The sequence below is a fragment of the Melopsittacus undulatus genome, chromosome Z (assembly GCF_012275295.1).
Source record: "Melopsittacus undulatus isolate bMelUnd1 chromosome Z, bMelUnd1.mat.Z, whole genome shotgun sequence".
Taxonomy (NCBI): Eukaryota; Metazoa; Chordata; class Aves; order Psittaciformes; family Psittaculidae; genus Melopsittacus; species Melopsittacus undulatus.
This window is the reverse complement of record NC_047557.1, coordinates 3,755,423-3,767,235: the sequence shown is the minus strand read 5'-3', so window position 1 is coordinate 3,767,235 and position 11,813 is coordinate 3,755,423. Positions and strand designations below refer to the sequence as shown.

General features: G+C 47.1%; 2 long non-coding RNA genes across 3 annotated transcripts; one reads left to right on the top strand and one right to left on the bottom strand.

Moving 5' to 3' along the window:
* Positions 1–1,492: 1,492 nt before the first annotated feature.
* Positions 1,493–5,187, bottom strand: LOC117437941 (uncharacterized). Of its 2 annotated transcripts, none has more exons than XR_004550566.1 (4): positions 5,081–5,187; positions 3,810–3,950; positions 2,790–2,896; positions 1,493–1,553 (listed from the first exon to the last, which is right to left on the bottom strand). It is a non-coding gene; the product is annotated as an uncharacterized lncRNA (long non-coding RNA). The 2 variants fall into 2 exon arrangements; XR_004550565.1 differs by lacking the exon at positions 5,081–5,187 and adding an exon at positions 4,975–5,015.
* Positions 5,101–11,740, top strand: LOC117437935 (uncharacterized). Its single transcript, XR_004550554.1, has 3 exons — positions 5,101–5,290; positions 6,199–6,354; positions 10,632–11,740. It is a non-coding gene; the product is annotated as an uncharacterized lncRNA (long non-coding RNA).
* The last annotated feature ends 73 nt before the right edge of the window (positions 11,741–11,813 follow it).

Below are 11,813 nucleotides of genomic sequence, written 5' to 3'. Positions count from 1 at the left end.
GTGGGTAAAAAAGTCACTGCTTTGATTCTGTTACTTTCAAAAGGTAGTGGAAGGAAAAATAAAAACAAAAAAACAATTGTGGAAACCTTGAAGTGGGGCGACCTTCAATGCAGAAGGACCTAGCACATGAAGGGTTAGGTGCAACACGTCCTGCTGCTTCACAGCCAGGGTAACAGAGAGAAGGCAGATCTGTGTCATCCCAGGCCTCTGCAGAGAGGAGCGGACATCCGGAGGACCACACTGCCACCTGAATCTGGTGGGAACTGCTGCCTTTGAGAGTAAACACACTTTCATCTCATTAACATTGATTAAAAAGACCCTTTGCTAGAAGGCAGCACATGAAACCTGAATTGGCAGGGGTGTCAGGGAGAAAGCAGCAGTAATGTCTGAGCTCAGCTGTGGATGTGCACTGCAAGGAAATGCAGAGCTGTGCAGCAAGGTGGAGGGTCATGCCACAGGGAAACGGTGAGAAACGGTAAATGGGGTGTGAAGCCATGGCATGGCTCTCGAGTGAGCTCCACCTCTGGTATGTTGGGCATGAGTTTCTGAGGAGCCAGCCCTGACCAAACACCTGGACCTTGCTCAAGAGCCATGCCATGGCTTCACAGATCCTGCCCCAGGAAAGAATTCCCTCAGCCTCCAAACCCTGCATTTCCACACTCATCAGAGTCTTCCGGAGATGATTTCGTCTGAGCCAGATTGAGGAACAGCTGCCAAAACTGGGAGAGAGAAGAAAGCTACAGGACAGACGACATGCATCGCCAATGGTATTGAAGCCCAACTAGAGAACATTGCCAGCCCTTCCATCTCACCCCCAAACCCAGAGCTGGGAGAAGAGTTATGGGGCAGGAGAGCTCCAAGAACATACACCCTTCCCTCCCATGGCCACCTGCCTCTCTATACCTTCTCAAGCTGCTTTTGTGTAACCACATTTTGTTGTGGGGCACAGCTTGTTCCGCATCATCCTTATCCCTGCAGCGCTGCTCACAAAGGCGCTTGGCCTAGGAGAGCCAACAAACAGGGAAGGAGCCTGGTAGCAAGCAGTGAGTTGCTATTACAGCTCATGCAGGTAGCTCTGGAGGAAAACACAGCCTCCAAATGAAGAGGCGGCCAAAGGCTGCACAAAGAGTAGGGGACAGCACACAAGGCCACCAGTGCCCTACTGCTGCTTGAGCAAAACTGACCTCACAAGAAAAACTGCTCTTCATTTGGCATGAAAAGCTCATAGCATTCAAGTCCTTGACACCTAAATCTCTTTTATCCAACCGTGCAAGGATGCTACCAGCCATGTCCCTGGTAAACTCTTCAGTTTTTCAGAGCACACTATGCAGGCTTAAATGTGACAGTCTTCCTCTGCTCCAGCTCTTGATGTAGTGTCTGCATGAGTTGCAGCAGAGGAAGACCCTCATATTTAAGACTGCGCCACCACTGTGCACGTGTGTTAGATGTGTTAAGCCATATAGCAAGAAATATCAGAATGTTTGCTTTACCTCCATAGTCTTCTTGGACTGCATTTTCCTGGTTTTGTGAATTGCCTCCATTATCAGCTCCATCTGTGAAGACAACAGAGCCAGAGTCAACACATGAGTGACCACTGAAGCTCCACGATGGACTATGTGGCTTAGGAAGGGAAGAGTCACATTCCACACTCAGATAGCCTTAAGGACCTATGTCCACCTAGAGCATCTTCACAAAACCCACCTTGTATACTTCTAGTTAAGTCTCCACCTGTCTATGCAAAGGAATTCTACACATGAAATCCACCAATATATAGTACTGTCTCATCTCTATAGAATCTATGGAAATTGGGAAGGCCACTCCCTTCTGCTAGGTCCAAACTTCCCTCAGTTTTCCCTCATTTTCCAGACAAAGGAATCTGAAGCCAGAAGAGGTTAAAAGGCTTGCCAATTTTAGCAAACGCTATGGACATCTGTCCTGGGTTCAGCAGCAGCAGTCATTTTTTCTCCTTCTTGGTAGTTGGTGCCTTGCAGTGGTTTTGATTTTCGGCCTGGGAACAGCGCTGACAACACTGATGTTTTTAGTTACTGCTCAAATGTTTAGTCTGACCAAAGACTTTCTGAGTCTTATGCTCTGCCAGGGAGGAGGAGAAGACGGGAGGAAGCAGAGACATGATACCTGACCCAAACTCGCCAAACAGGTATGCCTTACCACAGCACGTCATCCCCAGGATGTAACCGGGAGTTACCTGGAAGGACACTCCCTGCTCAGTCAGGCTCAGTTGGCTGGTGATATCGTATTCTCTTCCATTGTTATTTCCCTTATCATTATTATAATTGGTGGTAGCAGTAGTGATTTCTGTTATACCTTAGTTACTGGACCGTTCTTACCTCAACCAGTGGGAGTTACATTCTTTCGATTCTTCTCCCCATCCTCCCAGGGGCAGGGCGGGGGGTGAGGGAAGAAGTGGGGAGGGAGTGAGTGAGCGAGACTGCTTGGCTGACTGGGTTTTGAAACATGACAACATCACTCAACACTACATATATGAGATACATGTATTTATGCTTTAAGAATATTCCTGACTGAGGCTCGTGTCTCTGGAGATGAGCCCATGCAATAGCTGGCTCTAATAGACACCCAAAGGAGAAGATGTAGAGGTGAGAAGAAGGAAGTTAGAGGTTCAGCAGCGGGGTTGCAACATACTGGAAGGAGTTTGGGACATCCTAGCAGCAGCAGGCACTGGAAGCATGCAGGGGGCTAGGACATGTTGGGAGACATGAGCCAGGAGCCAGGATCCCTCACCAAGGATGAGGATGGATCAACACCCTGACCTTCTTCCAATGCAGATTTTACTTTTCCCTGGATTCCTCAATTTTCTTTGCTTCCTCCCGAAGGGTTTGTGCCAGCTAGATCTGACATTGTCCCACACTATCTATCTCTGCAAAGAAAAGAAAGTTTCATATGAAGACTTTGTTGTTCAAATCTACTGTTGTTGCTGACATCAAACTGTCCCCATAGTACACCTAACTTTGCAGGAACATATAAAAGCAACAGGACTGTTGAAGCGGCATCCAAGCAGCATTAGCAATGTAAGCATCATTCCTGCTGGGGGCCACCATTCAGTGTAGAGGAAACAGGTATCAAGAAATTTTTCAAGCAAGTACAGTCACATCTGCCCCTCACCCCGATGAATTCAGCCAGGTTTTAACACACAGCAACCTGAAGCAAAGAGTTGCCCCAGTTTAGCACACACTCATGCTGGGGGACACAAAAACTGACAGGAAAAAACCCTCAGGCTCATCCTGCTGAAAGTGAGCACCCATACCACAGAACAGCAGCCCAGCAAGCTCACTGAGGGATATATTGCAGTGCGTGGCTCACGATTCAAGCCCCAGAGCTGTTTCAAACCCACAGCTATGAATAGTCAACTGCTTCAACAGCAGAGCCACGCTGGGGAGGTTGCCCAAGGGTCAGGGCAGCAGACAAATGTGTCTGGGGCAGAGAGTGGACTCAGCACAGGAGAGCAGAGTGACAGCCTTCGGGGTAGCGATGCTACCCACCATGGGTACATGCAAATAAAAGGACAAATTAAGGTAGCCAAAGCATCATCTTGTAGATGCTCTGATTAGAATTGTGGAATCACTTAGGATGGAAAAGGCCTTTTATTGAGTCCAACCGTTAACCCTATGCTGCCTAATCCACCACTAAACCGTGTCATGAAGTTCCACATTTGCACGTCTTCTAAACACCTCTAGGGATGGTGAGTGCATCACTGCCCTGGGCATCCTGTTCCAGTGCTTGACAATCCTCTCGGGGAAGAAATTGCTCCTGATATCCAATCTAAACCTCACCTGGTGCAGCCTGAGTTCATTTTCTCTTGTCTTATCACTTGGTACTTGTGAAAGGAGACAGGTCACCAGCTCACAACCTCCTTTCCGGTGGCAGAATCATTGCAGTATAGGGCTTAAATCCTGGCCGGGGCCTAGGAAAGTCTGAGAAATTCAAGTGTTAAACTTGCATCATAGGACAAAGTAGCATCTGGCAGATACCACAGTTACAGGGTAGATAATACAGGAACATGTATTTACACAATTACGCCACTTCCACCCAAATCATGTACCTGGACTTGGGAAACAGAGAACATACACTACCTCAGAAGAATGTTTCACAGTGAGGATTATTAAGCTTAAGAGTGTCAGGTAGAAGTAGAGCTAGATACCCAGGGATTTAGGATTCTGTCTTCAAACAGTAATTGGGAAGATAAGTTTGTCACCAAAGATGTAAAAATACTTCCTTTGCAGGAGTACCATCCTCATTGCTGCTTCCAGTATCAGTGGTGTCAGCTTAAGAGGGAATGAGCACGGTGCTAACAAAGTCTGTGCTTAAGAAAAGATAAAGCCTGCCCTGTGTAGGGACAGTCTGGTCTGATCTCATGCATGGCTCCAGACATGCCTTGCCAACAACTAAAATCATGCAACAACAACCACAAAATAAAACTTGTTCTGGAATCACAGCCATAGCTGACACACAGATCTGACCCTTGTTTTACAGAACAATGGTCAATTAATTCACCAATTTGTTCTCAAAGGGCTTTGACAGCCAGGACTTCCCAGTCATTGCTCTCCAGGGTGCAGTGTACAACAAGGAACAGGTGAGGCAATGCAGGGGAACATTTCCAATTTGACACGGCTTTGAGGCAAGATATCAAACTACTGAATTCCACGCAGGGACACCTTCCACTAGACAAGATTGCACTAAGTCCTGTCCAGCCTGGCCTTGAACACTGCCAGGGATGGGCCGTGTCTTTTTAGATAGGTACACACCCACCGATCGAACTGCTTCAAGCAGCAGACAAACAAACGCGGGCACAAACACGGCCTGGAGCTGACACCCTCTCTGTCGCTTTAAACCCACTCAGAAATAGCCCCGAACACGGGACAAAGTGCTGAGGAACACCCCGCAGCGTGTAACAATCCCGCAAACCAATCCCTGCCGCTTTAAGCTCTCTGGACCCACCACATCCGGTAGGCGGCACATCGGACAAGGACCGGAGGAACCTAACCCAGAGCCAATCCCCGCCTTCCACCCCACACCTTGGGCATGCTCTTAGCACGGGCCTTACAGAGCGCCCTCACGGTTTCCCCTATGACCATGCTCTGCGCTCTGCGTCACCTCCGTGCCACAGCCAGAACTACTGCAGGCGGAAGCAGTGGGAGATTGACACCGCCCCCACCCCCTCCCTTCCAGTCAGCAACGCGGTGGCTACGTGACGCACAGAATCACTCAGCACAGAAGGCAGACGTGGGAGCTGGAAAATGGCCGCCTGGCCTGGGTAAGGCAGATTTCCTGTCAGGAGGGGAGCGGGCTTTGGGCAAGCTCAGATATAGGCTCAGATACGGAAGGCTAGACTCCTTAGTAAGGGTGTGGGGGGAGGTCGGACTACTCCGTAGGATCCTGTGGGAAGGCCAGGCCCCTCCGTAAGTGTTTGAGATGAGGATCAGCACTCCTACAAGGGCCTGTGGGGGAACTGAATCCTCTATAAAGTGCTGTGTGGAGTCCAAGCTCCTCTATAGGAGCCTGGGAGGGAGCTAAGTTTCCCTGCTGAGGACCGGATGGGAGGCCAGGATCATCTCTAGCAACCTGGGAAGAATACAAACTTCTCTAAAAGGGAGTGGCCAGGCTCCCCCTAAACGGACAAACAGGGAGGCAAGGCCCATCTAGAGGAGCTTAAAGAGGAGGCCGGGTTCCCTTTTACAGACATGTGAAGGGCCCAGGCTCTCATAAAATGCCCCGTGGGGGGTAGGGAGGGGCTGGGTGCTAAATAGGAGCCTGGGAGGAGGCCAAGCTCCCCTGAAAAGTCTGGCAGGAGCCTAGGAGAAGGGCAGGTTCACCTGTAGGGACCTTGGGAGGGGCCAGGCTCTTCTCTCATGCCTCAGGGGCAGGGTGGGTTGGGGATCAAGAATCCTCCATAGGACTCTGGGAGAAGGCCAGGTGTCTCTCTAACGGTCTGTGGGGATGCCGAGGTGCTGTTAATGGAATGTGAGATAGGAAACCAAGCCACTACTACTGAGGCTGAGGAGTGTGAGGTGTCATTTTTCTGCTTGTGCCACAGCAGGACCTGGAAATGCCACTGGACCCGGGCAGTGTGTCCTGCAGTGCCTGAGGCATCTCTAAGCACAGCAGGGCTCCAGGCTCAGCCTGGGGCACCAGGCATCACTGAACCTTTTAATCCCTACTCAGGAGCTCAGCTGCCCCAGGGAGCCATCGCTGGAGCCAAGGACAAGCCCTACTGTAGCAGAAGTGATTTCAACCAGACTCCACATGGATGAGACCCTGCAGAGCTCAGTCCCTCCTTGCAGAAGACATTGTCGTAGAGGACCTAATGATCTTGAACAGGTAATATCCACTCTCCTAGGCACTGACCTTTGGGCTTGAGAAGACCCTTTCTTATCAACATCATCTGTCATTTATGATACCTGTAGGAAAGGTAAATTGTGCGAGGGTCAAGGCAGAGATGATCCTGATCAGGAGCCCATTGCACATTATGGAGCTGGTGTCCACTGAGAAGGCACAGGGCTCTTGTGCACTGCCCAAGCCCTGTGGGTGCAGAATGAGCTTGGCCATCTCACGCTAACAGGGGGTTTACAGACAGCTCCTGCCTGATACTGACGCACCTGCTGCTGGGCCTTGCCTGTATCTGGAAATGCAGCAAGATGTTCTCATGTGAACTTCATTCATGAATCATGCTGTTTTCTTGTGATGCTTTATGTATTAGTTCATAGGACCAAAAAGGAAGAGCTCTAACTCTGCCTGAAGGCAGGGTGCCCAGCTTCTGAAGGGACATAAGATTTACATGCTATCTCTATCCCTCTTCTTATTTTGTCTTATTAAAGCTGCTTTGGCCTCTCTGTCCCTAGGGGGGAAGGCAGGAGCTGTGGAACTGCTTATCAGAGTCTCCTGTTAGGCTGTTCACTTCTGTGTTTGCCTGGGAGGAGGACAGCACCCTCTAGAGACGCCTGTGATGAAACTCAGCCTGACCCTAGGGGCCCAGGGGGAGGCTAAAGTCTTGATCTGTTCTATACCAGACCTGTCCTAGTATTGTGCAAGTAGGAAGTAAAGGTGGAGAAAATATATGCTCCTGTAGTCTTCCTCCCAGGAGAAGGATCCTGAACATCCTAGGGTGTTTCGAAGTTATAGCAGCTCCAGCCTGGACAAAAAAAGTGAGTATGACACCTTTCAGAAGAAAGATAGCCACCACGCAAGTCTCAAAACTTCATCTTAAAAGATGTATGTGAGAACTAAGACTACAGCAGGGCCCTTCAGCAAAGTATTTGTACACTTGGACTTTCAGATATTAAAATGGACAAGCCATTCCTTGGCATGTGCACTTTGCACAGTCCACTGGAATGCAGCAGGAAAGACCTCTAAGCTCAATGTCATCTTCTCCCCACCAGGAAATACAACAAAAGCTCCAGGGACTGTTTTGCTTAGACATGCACTGATGTAACACAGATTCAACTTGAAACACATCATACAACTCCCGTTGCTCCAAAGTTAGTCACGTGGCACCAGGTTTAAATAGCTAAACTGCTTGTGCTGGTTCCCTTATCCTCCGTCCCTGTGTCATAAGGCACTGAGGAGCTTCTTTAGCAATGCTGCACATGAGCATCTGAGAGAGACCAGCAGCCCTGCAGCACATGAGCGTCTGAATCAGAGCCAGGATCATGTATATGGTAACAAAAAAAGCAAGAACTTTGAGGAGACATGGACAGAAAATGAGTTTTAGGGCTCCAGACTTGCATTAGTAACTAAGTTTGTTTCAAATGGTACACAGTCACAACAAGTCCAAGGGACTTGTTTACCAGAAGTTAATCAAATGAGGGTCTGCAGTACCTACCAGGCACGAGCTATACCGTGAACCTAAAAATCTGCAATCCCCTCATTGGAGAGGTGGTTGAAGAGCTAACCAAATTCTCCAGATCCTCAGCAACACTGCAGGGTGCAGGTTTCTGGCAGCAGAGCCCCTCATTGCATACCTGTGGTGTGCACTGCTACAGCAGGCAAGATGCAAATGAGCTTCCAGTATCAGCACTTAAACCTGGAGCACATCTACAGATAAGCGAGAGACATAGTGTATTGTTGGGTCTCTTCTAAGTGAGCTCCCTGAGAGACATGGATAAACTGAAAACTAAAATTACAAGCTTAATTGCAATTAATGAAAGCCTGCAGAAAGAGGGAAAAGCTTAATCATAGAATCATAGAATAGTTAGGATTGGAAAGGACCTCAAGATCATCTAGTTCCAACCCCCCTGCCATGGGCAGGGACACCTCACACTAAACCATATCACCCAAGGCTTCATCCAACCTGGTCTTGAACACTGCCAGGGATGGAGCATTCACTACCTCCCTGGGCAACCCATTCCAGTACCTGGGATACTTCTGCCCTAAACATAAGCCAGCATTCCCAATGCATTGTGCACACTCCCTTCAGCATATATGACTTTCTCGGTTATCTCCAGCCTCTTTCAGATGGCTGCACTTTGGAAGAACTTCAAATCAGTATCTTCTTCTGACACAGATGGCCCCTGCGTCTGGGTCCATCGCTTAGATTCCTTTTCTTCCCCCGAGTGTGAAGATGGGGTATCTATCCAAAGCAGTTTGCTGATCAGAGGCAAAGTTTTCTAATAGGCACTCTCTGAAGGTGCAAATAATTATCTGAGTCCTTAAATATATTGCTGAAATGGAGAGGTACTTCAGTTCTGTGGGGCTGCTGTGAGAAATGGGTCTCTAGGTAAAACCTTCAGTTCAGGCTAGACACAACAGTGAAGCAGCTCTTTATTACTGTTTCTGCAAAAACAGGTGTCTTAGCAAGGAGACACACACAGCAAAAGCAGAACTATGATTTCTATTCAAATTCCTGTCCACAAGTTCCCTCCCTGGTTTCCTCATTGGTAGGGTTCTCCAAGGTTTAAAGCCTATTGAGTGCTTATAATATATATGCTAACTGTCCCACCTCTGTTTACACCTCCCCTTACTCGACTTTGTACGCTCCTTCCTCTTATTTATTAACCACATCGTTATTAACCACATAATCCTATTCCGGTTCGATTTCATAACTCCCTGGCAGACATGCTGTACCCAAAACATACTATTTAACCGGCTTGCACTGGCTCTGTTTGTACATGGAGAATATTCTATATAACCACAGTGAGTATCTTTCGTCTAGAGATGACAATGGCTTTAACCACAGTGTGTCTTTTGGAGTTACTGGAACTCAAACCTTTTGTTTTGTTCCCTCAATAACTTAGCCCCAGCCCCAGTATTGAAACCTCTTAATATTGCAAAGCCTTAATAATTGATCTTACAGCTCTACTATTGGAAAGCCTTAATATTGCAAAGCCCCATTCCCGGTTATGGGAAAACAACACCGTTTCTCTCACAATTCCCCCTTCCTCTTACTTATACTAGTTTTGGTTTTCACACTTTCTTTAAAGAATTGCCCCATATGTCACTTCCAGTCTGGATAACATTATTTCATGTTTTTGATCTAAAGATAAGTTGTTCCAGTCATCTTAATTATTTTTTTTTCTCTAAAGCATTTTATCAGAGTAGAGTGGTGGCCCCATGAGCATCTGTTTGGACCGTGCTGTTTCAAGACGATGTTGTACAGGTCTCTCTATATACGGAATTATGTAGCACCTAATAGCTGTTAATACACCTGCTACTACAATTAGAGAAGTAAAAACTGATATCACCATTCCTCTCTATTTTCCACACCAGGATCCCAACCATCCTGTTAATGAAATATCTGTTCTCGAATTTTCAGCCAATTCTTCTACCAAGGTAGTGAGGCCTTGTAAGGCTCTGGTTAGGGTTCCATCTGGTCTTGTATTATTTGGAATAAATGTGCAACACGTATTCCCTAGCATCATGCATACTCCTCCTTTTTCTGCTAATGTATCCAAAGCTATTCTATTTTCACTGCATATTCGACCCATTCTACTCAGGCATTTGTATTTCGATATCCTGTTTTTCAAACTATTTTCAAATCTATTTCAAACATCTGCTTCCAATATGTAATTGTATTTACATTCACTATCTTAAGATTCTTTGGTGGAGTCCATGTTCCCACCGATGCAGGAATGGTAGTGTCCCCAGGCTGGCCACATTTGTTCCTCTTTGGCTCCCAAGCCACTCTTCCAAATCTAGCAACTGAATCCCCTCTTGTCACATCTGCCCCCAGGCCATGAATTTGGCTTATTTCCCCTCCAGCACTTGTAGTAGCAAGTGCAGTAGCATGTGCCCAGGACAACACTCTTACTCCCCACATTCAGACTCTATTTTACCTTTAAACATCATCATTTTAATTTTTAAAGATTTTCCCTAAGCAAAGGTTTAGGCTCATAGGCTGTACATAGATAGTATTCTTTTTAACCACAGAGTGTATCTTTCACCTAGAGATGACAATGTATTTAACCACAGAGCGTGTCTTTTTGAATAACTATATCTCAGACCCTTTCTTTCCTTGCCTTACGAACTTAATCACAGACCTGCTATTGAAAACTCTTATTATTGCAAAGCCTTACTATTGAACTTAAAGCTCTAAGATTGGAAAGTCTTAATATTGTTAAGCCCCATCCCCATTTATGCCAAAACAACACTTTCTCTCACAGCTGGGAGCAACTGGAAACACCACCACACTGGCCAGACCATCTGCCCGGAGAACCTACAAACAGGATCAACAGCATCTAGTGATGTAGCCGTCAACTGTGGCATAATCAGGCTCACCTGAAAGAGAAAGCACAAAATAATTAGGTCTGCTTATGAGAAATGCTCATTACAAGATTCTGCACAGGATGGAAACACTGGCCACCTGTGTTAAAGGGATGGAAGGCAATGGTGGATGAGGCTGAAAGAGATGTCTTGATTCTATGATTCTATGGTTTGCTGAAAAACCAAGGCCTTTCACCAAGTTCCATCACTAAAGTGTCACTACAAATTATATAGCTCATGGTGTTGAATCAGGCAAAGGGCCAAACTGCAGAGACTGGGGGGATCCCAAGTTTGGACATCATTAAGCTCCAGATATGACTATACTCAGGGCTTTGATCAGAACTTCTCCTTAGTGAAACCTTGCCTCTAGAGTCAGACTCCAGCTTCCCAGGTTCTTTCAGGGGGGACAGGACTTCTCCTAAACCATTCTCTTTAGAGAGCTAAAGCTCATGATCTGATGGGGAAGAGCAAAAGCAGAGAGACCTGATACCAAGGAACATCATAGTGGGGTAACATGAAGCCAGAGGGCACTGCGGAAATAGTTGATTTGCTTGCACTCCTGGGTCTCAAAGAACTGAAATGACACAGACAAAACAGCCCTAACATCTGTGAGAAGAGAGCAAATCTCCTCTATTCTGATCTCTTCTCATCCCACTACAAAGATCTCTGTCCACAGCAAGGAGCAGGTGATGTTGGTCTTCTGCAGGAAACATGGTAACTAACCATGAGTCATAGAATCATAGAACCAACTAGGTTGCAAAACACCTCGTCCAGAGAAGAAGTCATCCCTTTGCACACCCATGTACTTCAAAGATGAGCATTAAGCTCTGGAAGGTCTGCAGGGCCAATGTGGAAGGGGTCACTCAGTACACCAGTACCTCTGGGGAGATGAAGCCAGCTTCCTAAGGGCACTGCATGTTCCTTGGTACCTCACCCATGGTCCTGCAGTCCCAGCTGACTTCTCTCCCTCAACTATTGTGCAATAAAAAAGCTTTGGGGATCTATGAAATCTAAGTGTCTTGACTCATTTGTCTTCTCGTTCCTGCCCTTTCCTTTCTCCAAGCAGCTTTAAGCCCAAGTCT